Below are 14,203 nucleotides of genomic sequence, written 5' to 3' on the forward strand. Positions count from 1 at the left end.
GTTCTATCAACATTCCTAGTGAGAATGGTTCTATGTTTAATTAAGTTTGAGAAGTGAGCAAATTAAACTTCTCTCCTAGAGCTTCACATATATATAGGGGAGATGTTATAAAGGAACATTTTTAACTTTTCAACTAGAAGTTTCTAATATATTTGCTTTTGGGTTTCTGCTTTTAAAATATTTATTTATTTATTATTTAAATATTATTATTATTTATTATTTACTTGACAGGACAGAGAGAGAGAAATTGAGAGGGACGGCAAGATGGACACAGATGATAGATAGATATAGATAGATAGATAGATATATAGATAGATAGATAGATAGATGATAGATAGGCATGCAGGCACCTAAAGCACTTTTTCACTGTTTGTGAAGCTTCCACTGCAGGAGAGGACTGAGGCCTTGAACATGGGTCCTTGCATGAGATAATGTGTGTGCTCAACCAGCTGTGCCACTGCCCAATGCCCTTATTTATTGTTTGTCTACAAGAAAGTGAGAGAGCAATTCTGGCAAAGGTGGTGCTGGGAATCAGATTTGGGACCATACATATTCAAGGCCTGCATGCTATGGTAAGATAACTAAATTTTAGTCATTAAATCCCAGTTTTTCAAAGACAATATATGGATATTATGTGTACTTAATACTAGGTTAAGTAAACTACAAGCAGAAACAGTATAGGATTTACATTTTTGTAAGGCTTATAATAACTTGAAATGATGAAACTATAACTTCATGGAGAAAAAAGAAGCTAGAAAATGTGCATACATAAAATTTGTGCATATAAGCACATGATATGTAAGTAAAAGTATATAATTATAATGTAATATAAAAATGCAAAGTGACTCTTTGATATCTTCCCTCTTTCTGGACAGCAGCAGCCATGAAGGCTGAGCTGTGTAGTTTCAGCAGATACAAGATCTACCCCAAACATGGGAGGGGCTATGCCAGGACCAATGGGAAGGTTTTCCAGTTTCTCAATGTAAAATGCAAATTGGATTTTTGGCAACTTGGATTGTCGTTTACAGAAGAAATCATAAGAAAGAACAACTGGAAGCATTTAAAAAGAAAGAACTGGTTGTGCAGTCAGATTCCAGAGAGCCACCACTGGTGCTTCTCTTGCTCATATAATGGCCAAAAGGAATCAGAAATCTGAAGTTAGAAGGGCTCTGTGAGTGCAAGCTATCAGGTCTGCCAAGGAAGAAGAAAAAACAAAAAACTAAGCAAACATCTAAAAAGACTGCTAAGGCTCCTCTAAAGACAGCACTTAAGCAAAAGTTTATGAAGCCTATGGAGGTCTCTGCTCTCCTAGCTGGTGGGGACTTGACAAGATTGGGATTTTTGAATAAAGATCTGATTGTCAAAGAGAAAAGAAAAAAAAGTGAAAAAGAACAAGAAAGATAAAAAATATTGTTAGGGTGGTCAGGTACTCAATTTCACCACTTTTCTAAATTTTAGTAACAGGTTTACATTATGTACATATGCATGTATATATTTTGTTTGCTAAGGCATTCTTTGTTCTTGCACAATTCCACTGCTCCCAATGGACTCTCTTTTCTTTCAATTTCTGGTACAGACAGAAAGGGTGAGAGAAAGATAGAGGTGAGACATCATAGTCTAACTCCACTGTTCATAAGTTTTCCCCGGTACAGTGTCTTTACATGGTATCAATGGTTCAAACCAGGTTCTCATGCATGGCAAAGTATGCACTATATCCAGTGACCTATTTCCTGGCCCCGTGTTTATATATTTTTTTATGATAAAAGCTTCTTTCAGACTTAGGAATAAAGAAAAATATGCACCTACAATAAATACATTGGTTCAGCTTAAAAGTATGATTGCATGGGGCTGGTTGTTTTCAATATGTATTGAAAACAATAACTAAACATAGTAGCAGATTACAACTATGATTACAGGTATGATACATAATTTTACTTATCCCTGAGTGAAGAACATCTGATTTCAGCAGTTAAGGGTTAGCATAAGATATACATAAACATTAGCTGGATTATAAATTAAGCTGAATATAATCTGCTCGTTTCTACTCAAAGGGCCACATCTGTGTGAATTTATTCTATCCTTTCTTTTATTCCCTATCCCCATTTCTTTAGCAATTTCTCCTATACATCCTAAAAAATCAACAAGCATGTGTTAGCAACTGCCCACACCATGCCACTTCCATTAGGATCTGCTTGATTTTAATTACTCAATTCCTTGGAGTTGTGCAGCCTTTGTTTTAACTCTGCATATGCTAGATACACACAGTAGAAAAAAGAAAAGGGCCAAGATATTTGCTTTTCCTAGTGAGAGAAAATAAAACAAGGAGATAATCCAAAGGAAACCACAGTGAGATCACCAGTAGATAAACATTTCACAAGCGAAATGATAACCACTATTATGAGAAACAAATGTATTTTTTCCCCTTTGGCCATAGCATTTTAAAACAGTGTCTGACAACATCACATTATCCCTTAGCTAGAAGACACACATCTTCCAATATTTGACAAATACCATCTTGAGTCTTTCTTAGTGCAGGTGGTTATAACTATGCCATGCTGTTACTCTCTTCTCAGTTAAAGTCACATATCTTTTTTCAAATTCCTTATGCACAGCAGAAGAAAACCTTAACAGATGGATTAGGGCAAAGGAAATGATACATAATGGATCACATTTGAAACCCCAGCATGCAGATCAATACAAATATATGTTGTCTTCCTCCTCTCTTCGTTCAGTAAATTCGAGTGTTTCACAAAATCGAGAGGCCAGAATCCTGCTACGTACTAAGGTATTGATAGCTTCTCACTGCAGCTGAGCCCTGCTCCTTCAGACTCTCTGTTTTGTCCCTCCTGCCACTGTACTAGGAATGCACTAACATCTCCTAGACTAAATTCTTTGAACACTTGAAGATATCAACATTATAATTCTTGGGATATTGGGAACTCTTTGGACATTTTCTTATGAAGCACGAGCTTAACTAAATGTTTCTATACTTCCATCCTTATCTCTAATCCGTATGTTGAAACCTAATTAAAAATGTAATAGTATTGGGAGGTGAACCCTTTGGGAAATGATCCAATAATGGGATTATTTGATGATATACATGGGATTACACTTTCCCTCCAAGTCATGAAGACACAGCAAAATGAAGGTCATCTATCAACAAAGGAAGCAAGCCCTCATCTGAACTTAAGCATTCTGGCACTCTGATCTTAGACTTCTAGTCTCTAGAACCAAAGAATGATATTTTTGTTGTTTAAAAGTTACCTCATCTATGGTATTTTGTTATAGCAGCCCAAACAGATCAAGATAGCATTATTTGCCCATTTTCACAAAAAGTGCTACTGTTGGAAAACTAAAATGACTTGACTTAAGACACAGAACATGCTAGCAGTATTCAGTCAAACCCCAGAATAGAAATTGCTCATTTGACCAAGTGGAACTACATCAAGATATATTTTCAAATTTTCCTCTTAGAAGTTTTGCTATATATGATCACAATCATTATTTCTTCCAGGTAAACCCTACATAAATTAGGTAATAACTAACTTTTCCTTAATAAAATAGCTTGGAATTGTATAGAAGGTCAAAACTTTAGTCACCTTACCATCCATTTTTCTAGAACCATATATGACTTGATTAGAATTTTGAGAAACTGGGGTTAGCAAGTTAGATTACCTGGGAGGATGCCTGCTTTGTCAAGCACAGGACCAAGGTTCATGTCCAGCTCTCACTGTATTGGAGGATGTTTTGGTGTTATAGTGTCTTTTTTTTTTTTTTAAATCTCTAATTCTCTCTTACTGTTTCTTTATCTGAAAAATTCAATTCAGAGAAGTTCAGAGCCTTGGTGATAACAAAAAAGAAAAGAAGGCAAGAAAGAAGAAATAAGAAAAAGAAAGAGAGAAACAGAAAGAACGGAAGATAAGGTTGGGACTATTAAATATATATATGAGGTCTAACCATGCATTTTTCTGTTAATAAGACTTCTAGGTGAGTAGAATTGCTTAGTGATTCCATCTGTAGAATCCTATAGATTTTAGAGTCAGCTAGTAGATTAGTGTTTTCAAATAACTACTCCTTGCATAATACCTGAGTCTCAGCCAAGGAAGGAGAAAAATGTACATATATGGGGGGGTAGTATGCATTTGAAATTTATTTATTTTAAGAGAGATAAAGACATAGAGAGAAACACCAGAACATTGCTCAGTTCTGGCCTGTGGTGGTGCTAGGGATTAAAACTGGGACCTCAGAGCCTCAGGCATGTAAGTTTTTTTTTTTCTTTGCAAAACCATTATGCTGTCTTCCCAGCCTTTAGTATGTACTTTAAGGAAGAGAGAATAAAAAGAGAATTCTAGTGACTGACAATTTAAAAATATTTTTAGGTTTCGCAGTTAAGTAAATTCTGCTAACCTCTTTCCTTGATATACTTTTTGCATAAAAGTTTTATAACTACTTTCTCTTAGAGAATTTTGTTGTTTCCTCTTCCTTCTTCTAATTTGGGAACCAAACTTCTTGGAGAGTTAGAATATGGTTTGTATCTAATTGCAACATACCAAACAATTTCCATAATGAGGTCTCTTTGGGGGATTTTTTTTTTTTTGTATCAGGAGTGAATTAGATAGTTGTCAGCATTTTTCCATCAGAAGTTATTAAACAGGTATGAAAAAGAGGATGAAAACCAGCAAATCACAGCCTTTGAGGTGGTACAATGGATAAAGACTTGGACTATCAAGCATGAGGTTCCAAATTTAATACCAGACATCACACACATATCACATGTGCCAGAGTGATGTTCTAATTTTCTCTTACTCCTCTACATCCCATCTGTCTGTCTGTCTGTCTAGCTATCTAGCTACCTACCTATCATCATCTATCTCTGTATGAAACACAACAAATCAAAGCTGAGAAAGAAGAAAGCCCTCGCTGTGACTTACAGCTTTGAAAAATTATTCTTCATGCCATAAAGATTAAGTTGTTGGAAGGCCATGCTTTCTATAGATGGTACAGAAGCTGAAAATGTCCATGATGCACGTGGAACCAATGAAGGGAAAGAGACTTCCAGGGGTCAGGAGGACAGGTTTTGGATCACTGTTAGAGTGTTCTGGAGACACCGCTCATAGGGAGATGAGAGGTTGTACCTATGTGTCAATAACTGTACTGTAAACTATTAATCCCCAATAAAGTGGCAAATTAAAAAAAAAAGAAAAGCTAAAAAAAGAACTTTCAAATCAATATTAAATCACTAATAAAAATAAAATAATAATAAAAAAGAACCTTCATGGTGTTCAAACCCCTGGTCTCCATCTGTAAGGAGGAAATTTCACAAGCTGAGCTGTGAAGCAGTGCTGCAGGTATCTCTCTCTCTTCCCATCATTCCATCTCAGCTTCAGCCTGTCTCTAATCTCTCTCTTTCTGTGTATTTTTCAGTTGGGGAATGGAATAAAATATAAAATATACCATTGGAGAAGCTCCACAATAGAACATATACACCTTTACTCTTTTTTCCTTTCTTTTTTAAATTTTTTATTTATAAAAAGTAAACATTGACTAAACCATAGAGTAAGAGGGGTACAATTTTGCACAATTCCCACCACCAGAACTCTACATCCCATACCCTCCCCTGATAGCTTTCCTATTCTTTATCCCTCTGGGAGTGTGGACCCAAGGTCATTGTGGGATGCAGAAGGTGGAAGGTCTGGCTTCTGTAATTGCTTCCCCGCTAAATATGGGCATTGACAGGTCGATCCATACTCCCAGCCTGTCTCTCTCTTTCCCTTGTAGGGTAGGGCTCTGGGGAAGCGGAGCTCCAGGACACATTACTCCTTTACTCTGAACTACCACACAAAATTTGAATATCAGACAAAACTGATAAGATGGCTGCCAGTTAGGTGATATATGATGTGCTGGACTTTCACCATCATGAGGTCCTGAGTTTGGTCCCCTACCTAGATAGCATATGATCGAGTTATGACCTTTTTTTCTCTCCCCTCCCCACCCTATGAAGTAAATAAAATGCATCTTTCTTCCTTCCTTCCTTCCTTTCTTTCTTTCTTTCTTTCTTTCTTTCTTTCTTTCTTTCTTTCTTCCTTCCTTCCTTCCTTCCTTCCTTCCTTCCTTCCTCTCTCTCTCTCTCTCTCTCTCTTTCTTTCTTTCTTTCTTTCGGCCTGATATGACACTTGAAGTCTCACATTCACAAATGTCACTAGGAAAATCTGAAACAAGTATGTGATACAATTTATCAGGCTTGTAGCCTCTGTTACTCAGCTACCTCTTATTTCCTTCAGTGAACATCAACAAGGGTAGTATTTGGTGGAAAAATCACCTGAGTTTCTCACCAAGAGGGTGTATTCTACATAGAAAGCAAATCAGAAGGTTTTAGAGAGAAAGCAGGTTCAGGCAGTCCAAGACATGATTCCTTCAAAGCCTGTCAAACCTGACACTTCTTTGAATAGCTGTCTAACTACTTACTTTTGTCAGTTCCAATTCTGTTGCTTCCATGGCTGATACAGATTGAAGTCAAACGAGAATATTTTAGGTGCTACCAGAAAAAAAATGTGAATCCTGCAGAGTGGTGAAGAAGAGCAATGAGCAGTTTGAAAAATTGTGAAACCTAGCAATTGGCTTGTCTTACTAACAGGACTAAAATTTGTTATTATCTATCTAATTTCAGCTTTTTTTTAAGGGGTAGGTCATAGTTAGTCAAGGAGGATGTGACAGTCAAGGGTAGGTTATTCATTCATGAAAGTGTGGTATTTATATTTGTTTAATTTCAATTAAATAATTCGTTTCAGTTGAGCTTCACTCTGATATGCTGGTAAATGTATAACTGACTCCCTCACAAACTTCAGACTTAAATGCACTTAATTTGTACATTGCTCAAGAAACATAATGAACCCACCAATCATATCTAATTGATATCATTAACAATTTTTAAATTTTTTTATTGGGAGATTAATGTTTTACAGATGACAGTAAATACAACAGTTTGTACATGTATAACATTTCTCAGTTTTCCACATAACAGTACAACCCTCACCAGTTCCTCTGTCATCCTTTTCCAGGGCCTATACTCTCCCCCTCACACACCTCAGAGTTTTTAACTGGTGCAATACATCAACTCCAGTTCAGGTTCTACTTGTGTTTTCTCTTCTGATCTTGTTTTTCAACTTCTGCCTGAGAGTGAGATCATCCTATATTCATCCTTCTGTTCCTGACTTATCTCAGTTAGCATGATTTTTTCACGCTCCATCCAAGACTGGCTGAAAAAAGTGACGTCAAAGTTTTTAACAGCTGAGTAGTATTCCATTGCATACCACAACTTGCACAGCCACTGATCTATTGTTGGCACCTGGGTTCCTTCCAGGTTTTGGCTATTACAAATTGTGCTGCTAAGAAAATCACAGATCTGTCTACGGCCATACTACCCTGAACATGCCCGATCTCATCTGATCTCAGAAGCTAAGAAAATCACAGATCTTTCTGGATGGGTATGTTGGGTTCCTTAGGATATAACCCAGGGAGATGAATTGCAGGTTCATAGGGTAGGTCCATTTCTAGCCTTCTGAGAGATCTTCAGACTATTCTCCACAGAGATTGTACCAATTTACATTCCCAGTAGCAGTGCAGGAGGGTTCCTTTGACCCCACAACCTTTCCAGCATTTGTTACTGCTACCTTTTCTGATGTATGACATTCTCACAGGAATGAAGTGGCATCTCATTGTTGTCTTTATTTGCATTTCAAAGACTGGGAGCATATTTTCATGTGTTTCTTGTTTTTTTGGATCTTTTCTGTGGTCAATATTCTGACCATATCCTCTCCCCATTTTTGGATGGAGTCATTTGTTTTCTTGTGGTTGAGTTTGGCAAGCTATTTCTATGTTTTGGTTATTAGCCTCTTGTCTGATGTATGGCATGTAAAGATCTCCCATTCTGTGAGGGGTCTCTAGGTTTGGGTAGTGGTTTCTTTGGCTGTGCAGAAGCTTTTTTTTTTTTATTTTTTTTTTATTTAAGAAAGGATTAATTAACAAATCCAAGGGTAGGAGGGGTACAATTCCACACAATTCCCACCACCCAATCTCCATTTCCCACCCACTCCCCTGATAGCTTTCCCATTCTCTATCCCTCTTGGAGCATGGACCCAGGGTCATTGTGGGTTGCAGAAGGTAGAAGGTCTGGCTTCTTTAATTGCTTCCCCGCTGAACATGGGTGTTGACTGGTCTGTCCATACTCCCAGTCTGCCTCTCTCTTTCCCTAGTAGGGTGGGTCTTTGGGGAAGCAGAGCTCTAGGACACATTGGTGGGGTCTTCAGTCTAGGGAAGCCTGGCCGGCATCCTGATGACATCTGGAACCTGGTGACTGAAAAGAGAGTTAACATACGAAGCCAAACAAATTGTTGAGCAATCATGGACCCAAAGCTTGGAATAGTGGAGAGGAAGTGTTAGGGGGGTACTCACTGCAAACTCTAGTGTACTTCTGCTTTCAGGTATATATTTTGCAGTAGTTTACGGATACGTGTGAAGATATGCTCTCTCTCTCACAGAAACTGGTGTATATCTAGGTTTTGGGACTTTGTTAGAAAGTGAACCACCTGAGATGAAATTAGAGTATACTATGAAAGGAAAGGTCTCACCCAAGTAATGAAGTTGAACGGTTGTCATTCAACACGTGAAGTCTCTGGACACAATCTGAAGTGAAGCATGTTGAGGTGGCAATCCTTGTGTTGGTTAGGTTGTGATCGGCAGAAGCAATATTATTTGATATGGATAGGGAGAGGCATACGGGAAAAAACCTATCCAATGGTTCCAGGACGGGGGAAGTAGGGGCTCTATAGTGGAGATGTGAGGTTCCTGCTGTCTTAGGGTTCCAAAAGACAATCGATAGTTAATGTTATCATCACATTATTTGGTAATTGGGTTAACTTTGAAAAGTCCTTTTGTTAGGGTTTGCTGTACAGTACCCAGTATCTTGTATATAGCTGTGCTGTTGGTTGCTTCTGATTTACTTGGTCTAGGCTTTTGAGAGAGTCTGCATATCAATTACACAGCCTATATATTGAAAAGATTCAGTTTGTTTTGAAAAACTTTGAGACATACAATTAATTTCCCCCCTCTTGTATTAATTAACTAGTGATTTATATGACTACATTTTACTAGGAGTGTACATAAACACCATTCCCACCACCAAAAGACTGTGACCCATCCCTCCCACACACTCCCATCCCCCACTGGCCCAGGAAGCTGCATGTCTACCCCTCACCACAGGGTTTTTACTTTGGTGCCCTACTTACAATATGGTCAGGTCCTGCTTTTAGTTTCCCTTTCAGATCTTCTTCCTCAACTTCTATTGATGAGTGGGATCATCCCATACTCATCTTTATCTTTCTGACTTAGCTCACTTAACATAATTCCTTCTAGCTCCATCCAAGATGGGTCAGAGAAGGTGGGTTCATTGTTCTTGATAGCTGCATAGTATTCCATTGTGTATATATACCACAGCTTTCTCAGCCACTCATCTGTTGTTGGGCACCTGGGTTGCTTCCAGGTTTTAGCTATTATGAACTGTGCTGCTATGAACATAGGAGTACACACCTCTTTTTGGTTGGGTGTTATGGAGTCCTTGGGGTATTACCCCAGGAGAGGAATTACTGGATCATATGGAAGGTCCATGTCTAGGTTTCTGAGAGTTTTCCAGACTGTTCTCCACAGAGGCTGTACCAATTTACATTCCCACCAGCAATGTAAAAGGGTTCCTCTGTCCCCACAACCTCTCAAGCATTTGTTGTTGCTGTCCTTTTTGATGTATGCCATTCTTACAGGAGTGAGGTGGTATCTTAGTGTTGTCTTAATTTGCATTTCTCTGACAATCAGTGACCTAGAGCAGTTTTTCATGTTTGTTAGCCTTTTGGATCTCCTCTGTAGTGAATGTTCTGTTCATATCCTCTGCCCATTTTTGGATGGGGTCATTTGCTTTTTTGGTGCTAAGTTTGCTGAGCTCTTTATATATTTTGGTGATTAGTTTCTTGTCTGATGTATGGCATGTGAAGATCTTCTCCCATTCTGTGAGGGGTCTCTTTGTTTGTTTAATAGTTTCTTTGGATGTGCAGAAGCTTTTCAATTTGATGTAGTCCCATTGGTTTGTTTCTGCTTTAGTCTTCCTTGCAGTTGGGTTTGATTCATCAAAGATGTCCTTGAGGTGTAGGTGGGAAAGTGTTTTACCAATGTTTTCCTCTAAGTATTTGATTGTTTCTGGTCTGACATCTAGGTCTTTGATCCATTTAGAGTAGATTTTTGTTTCTGGTGAGATAAAGTGGTTCAATTTCATTCTTCTGCATGTTACAACCCAGTTTTCCCAGCACCATTTATTGAAGAGAGCCTCCTTTTTCCATTTAATCCTTTGGGCCCCCTTATCAAAGATTAGATGTCCATAGGTGTGGGGATTTATTTCTGGGCTTTCAATTCTGTTCCACTGGTCTGTGTGCATTTTTTTGTTCCAGTACCATGCTGTTTTGATGATGATGGCTTTATAATATAGTTTAAGGTCTGGGAGTGTGATGCCTCCATTTCTGTTTCTTTTCCTTAAGATAGTTTTGGCAATTCTAGGTGTTTTCATGTTTCAGATAAATGATTGTAGTATTTGTTCTGTTCTCTTAAAGCAGTTTGGTGGAACTTTGATGGTTATCACATTAAATTTGTATATGGCTCTGGGGAGAATATTCATTTTGATGATATTTATTCTTCCAATCCATGAGCATGGGATAGCTTTCCATTTCTTGGTATCAGTTTCTATTTCCTTTAGTAGCGACTCATAGTTTTCAGTATATAAGTCTTTCACTTCTTTGGTCAACTTTATTCCTAGGTTTTTGATTGATTTTGCTGAAACAGTAAATGGGAGTGATTTCTAGATGTCTTCTTCTTCAGATTTAGTGTTTGCATAAAGAAATGCCACTGATTTTTGTACATTGATTTTGTAGCCTGTTACCTTGCTATATTGCCTAATAACTTCCAGTAGTTTTCTGCTGGACTCTTTAGGTTTTTCTATGTATACTATCATATCATCTGCAAGTAGTGAGAGCTTGACTTCTTCCCTTCCAATCTGTATTCCTTTGATTTCTTTCTCTTGCCTGATTGCTATGGCAAGAACTTCCAATACTATGTTGAAGAGTAAAGGTGACAGTGGACAGCCCTGGCTAGTCCCTGATCTGAGGGGGAATGCTTTTAGCTTCTTTCCATTGAGTATGATGTTGGCTGTAGGTTTGCTATATATAGACTCCACTATCTTGAGAAATTTCCCATCTATTCCCATTTTTTGTAGAGTTTTGAGCATGAATGGGTGTTGGATTTTGTCAAAGGCTTTCTCTGCATCTATTGAGATAATCATGTGGTTTTTGGCTTTGCTTTTATTGATGTAGTGAATGACATTGATTGACTCATGGATGTTGAACCAGCCTTGCATTCCTGGGATGAATCCCACTTGGTTTGTGATGAACAAACTTTTTGATATGTTGCTGTATCCGGTTGGCCAAGATCTTGTTTAATATTTTGGCATCTATGTTCATCAGAGATATTGGTCTGTAGTTTTCCTATTTTGTTCTGTCCCTATGAGCTTTTGGTATCAGGGTGATGTTGGCTTCATAGAAGGTGGAAGGGAGTATTCCTGTTTCTTCAATCTTATGGAAAAACTTAAGAAGTATGGGTACTAACTGTTTCCTGAAAGTTTTGTAGAATTCGTTTGTGAAGCCATCTGGTCCAGGACTTTTGTTGTTGGGGAGGTTCTTAATAACGGTTTCAATTTCTTTGTCTGTGATTGGTGCATTTAGATTTTGTAGTTCTTCTTGGTTCAGTTTTGGAAGGGCATATGCTTCTAGAAATGGTTCCATTTCTTCCAGATTCTCTAGCTTGGTGGCATATAGTTCTTCATAGAAGTTTCGCAGGATTCTATGGATTTCTGTGGTGTCAGTTGTGATATCTCCTCCATCATTTATAATTCTATTAATTTGAGTCTTCTCTCTTTTTTGTTTGGTGAGTCTGGCTAGGGGTTTGTCAATTTTGTTTATTCTTTCAAAGAACCAACATTTGGCTTCATTGATCTTTTGTATGGTTCTTTTATTTTCGATGTTGTTTATTTCTGCTCTAACTTTAGTGATTTCTGTCCTTCTGATTGCTTTAGGGTTCCTTTGTTCCTCTTCCTCTAAATCCTTGAGGTGTACAGTAAGGTCGTTCATTTGAGCTTTTTCTTGGTGTTTAATATGTGATTGTATGGCTATAAGTTTCCCTCTCCGTACTGCTTTAGCTGTGTCCCAAATATTTTGATAGGTTGTGTCTGTGCAGAAGCTTTTTAATTTGATGTAGTCCCATAGGTTTATACTTGCCTTAGTCTTCTTTGTAATTGGATTCATTTCATTGAAGATGTCTTTAAAATTTATGTGGAAAAGAGTTCTGCCAATATTTTCCTCTAAGTATGTGACAGTTTCTGGTCTAACATCCGGGTCTTTGATCTACTTGGAATTTACTTTGGTATTTGGTGAAATATAGTGGTTCAGTTTCATTCTTCTGAATATTTCAATCCATTTTCCACAACACCATTTGTTGAAGAGACTCTGCTTTCCCCATTTAATAGTCTGGGTACCATTGTCAAAGATTAGATGTCCATAGGTGTGGGGGCTTACTTCTGGGCTCTCAATTCTATTCCACTAGTCAGAGCGTATATTCACATTCCAGTACCAAGCAATTTTGATAACAGTGGCATTTGAGATCTGGGAGTGCGATGCCTCCAGTTCTCTTCTTTCTTCTCAAGATTCTTTTGGCAACTCTAGGTCTTTTTGGGTTCCAGATAAACATTTGTAGCATTTGTTCTATTCTCCTAAAAAATGTGGTTGAGATCTCGATGGGGATAGCATTAAATTTGTATATGGCTCTGAGTAGTATATTCATTTTGATGATGTTAATTCTTCCAACCCATGAACATGCAATATCTTTTCACTTCTTTGTGTCCTTTTCAATTTCCTTGGGTAGTGACTCATAATTTTCAGTATACAAGTCTTCTTTGGTTAGTTTATTCCTAGATATTTTATTGTTTTTGTTGCTATAGTAAAAGGAATTTATTTCTGGATTTCATCTTCTTCTAATTTAGTGTTTGTACAGAGGAATGCCACTGACTTTTGAATGTTAATTTTATAGCCTGACACCTTACTGTATTGCCTGATGATTTCCAAAAGCTTCTTGCTGGAATTCTTAGGTTCATCTATGTATACTATCATGTCATTTGCAAATAGGGAGGATTTGATTTCTTCTCTTCCAATCTGTATCCCTTGAATTCCTTGCTCCTGCCTGATTGCTATGGCAAGAACTTCCAATACTATGTTGAATAGTAATGGTGATAGTGGACAGCCCTGTCTAGTTCCTGATCTGAGGGGAAATGCTTCCAGTTTTTCACCATTGAATATGATGTTGTCTGTAGGTCTGCTATATATAGACCCCACTATTTTGAGGAATTTTCCATCTATTCCCATTTTTTGTAGCATTTTGATCATAAAGCGATGTTGTATTTTTTTAAAGGCTTTCTCTGCATCTATTGTTATGATCATGTGGTTTTTGATCTTGCTTTTATTGATGTGGTGGATCATGTTGATTGATTTATGCATATTAAACCAACCTTCCATCCTAGTGATAAACCCCACTTGGTCATGATGAACAATCTTTTTAATATACTGCTGTATCTGGTTGGCTAGGATTTTGTTCAATATTTTAGCATCTATGTTCATCAGAGATATTGGTCTGTAGTTTTCTTTTTTGGTTGTGTCCCTGTCTGCTTTTGGTATCAAAGTGTTATTGGCTTCATAGAGGCTGGAAGGGAGTATTCCAATGTCTTCAATCTTCTGGAAGACTTTTAAAAGTATTCACTCTTCTTTGAAGGTTTTGTAGAATTAATTTGTAAATCCATTTGGTCCAGGACTTTTATTTTGGGGAAGGGTTTTGATAACTGTGTTTCAATTTCATTAACTGTGATGGGCCTTTTCATATTATCTAGTTCCTCTTTATTTACTTTTGGAAGTTCATAGGTATCTAGGAAATCATCTATTTCTTCCAGGTTCTATAGCTTGGTCGCATAGAGTTGTTCAGAGAAGCCTGGAATGATATGTTGAATTTCTGAGGTGTCTGTTGTGATATCTCTTCTTTCATTTACAATCTGATTTATTTGGGTCTTCCC

At 37.5% G+C, this 14,203-nt stretch overlaps 1 pseudogene; it reads left to right on the top strand.

Annotated features, from left to right (window-relative positions):
* Nucleotides 1-873: 873 nt before the first annotated feature.
* Nucleotides 874-14,203, top strand: part of LOC107522163 (large ribosomal subunit protein eL24-like) — a 38,602-nt pseudogene continuing 25,272 nt past the window's right edge.

This window comes from Erinaceus europaeus, chromosome 10 (assembly GCF_950295315.1).
Source record: "Erinaceus europaeus chromosome 10, mEriEur2.1, whole genome shotgun sequence".
Lineage (NCBI taxonomy): Eukaryota > Metazoa > Chordata > Mammalia > Eulipotyphla > Erinaceidae > Erinaceus > Erinaceus europaeus.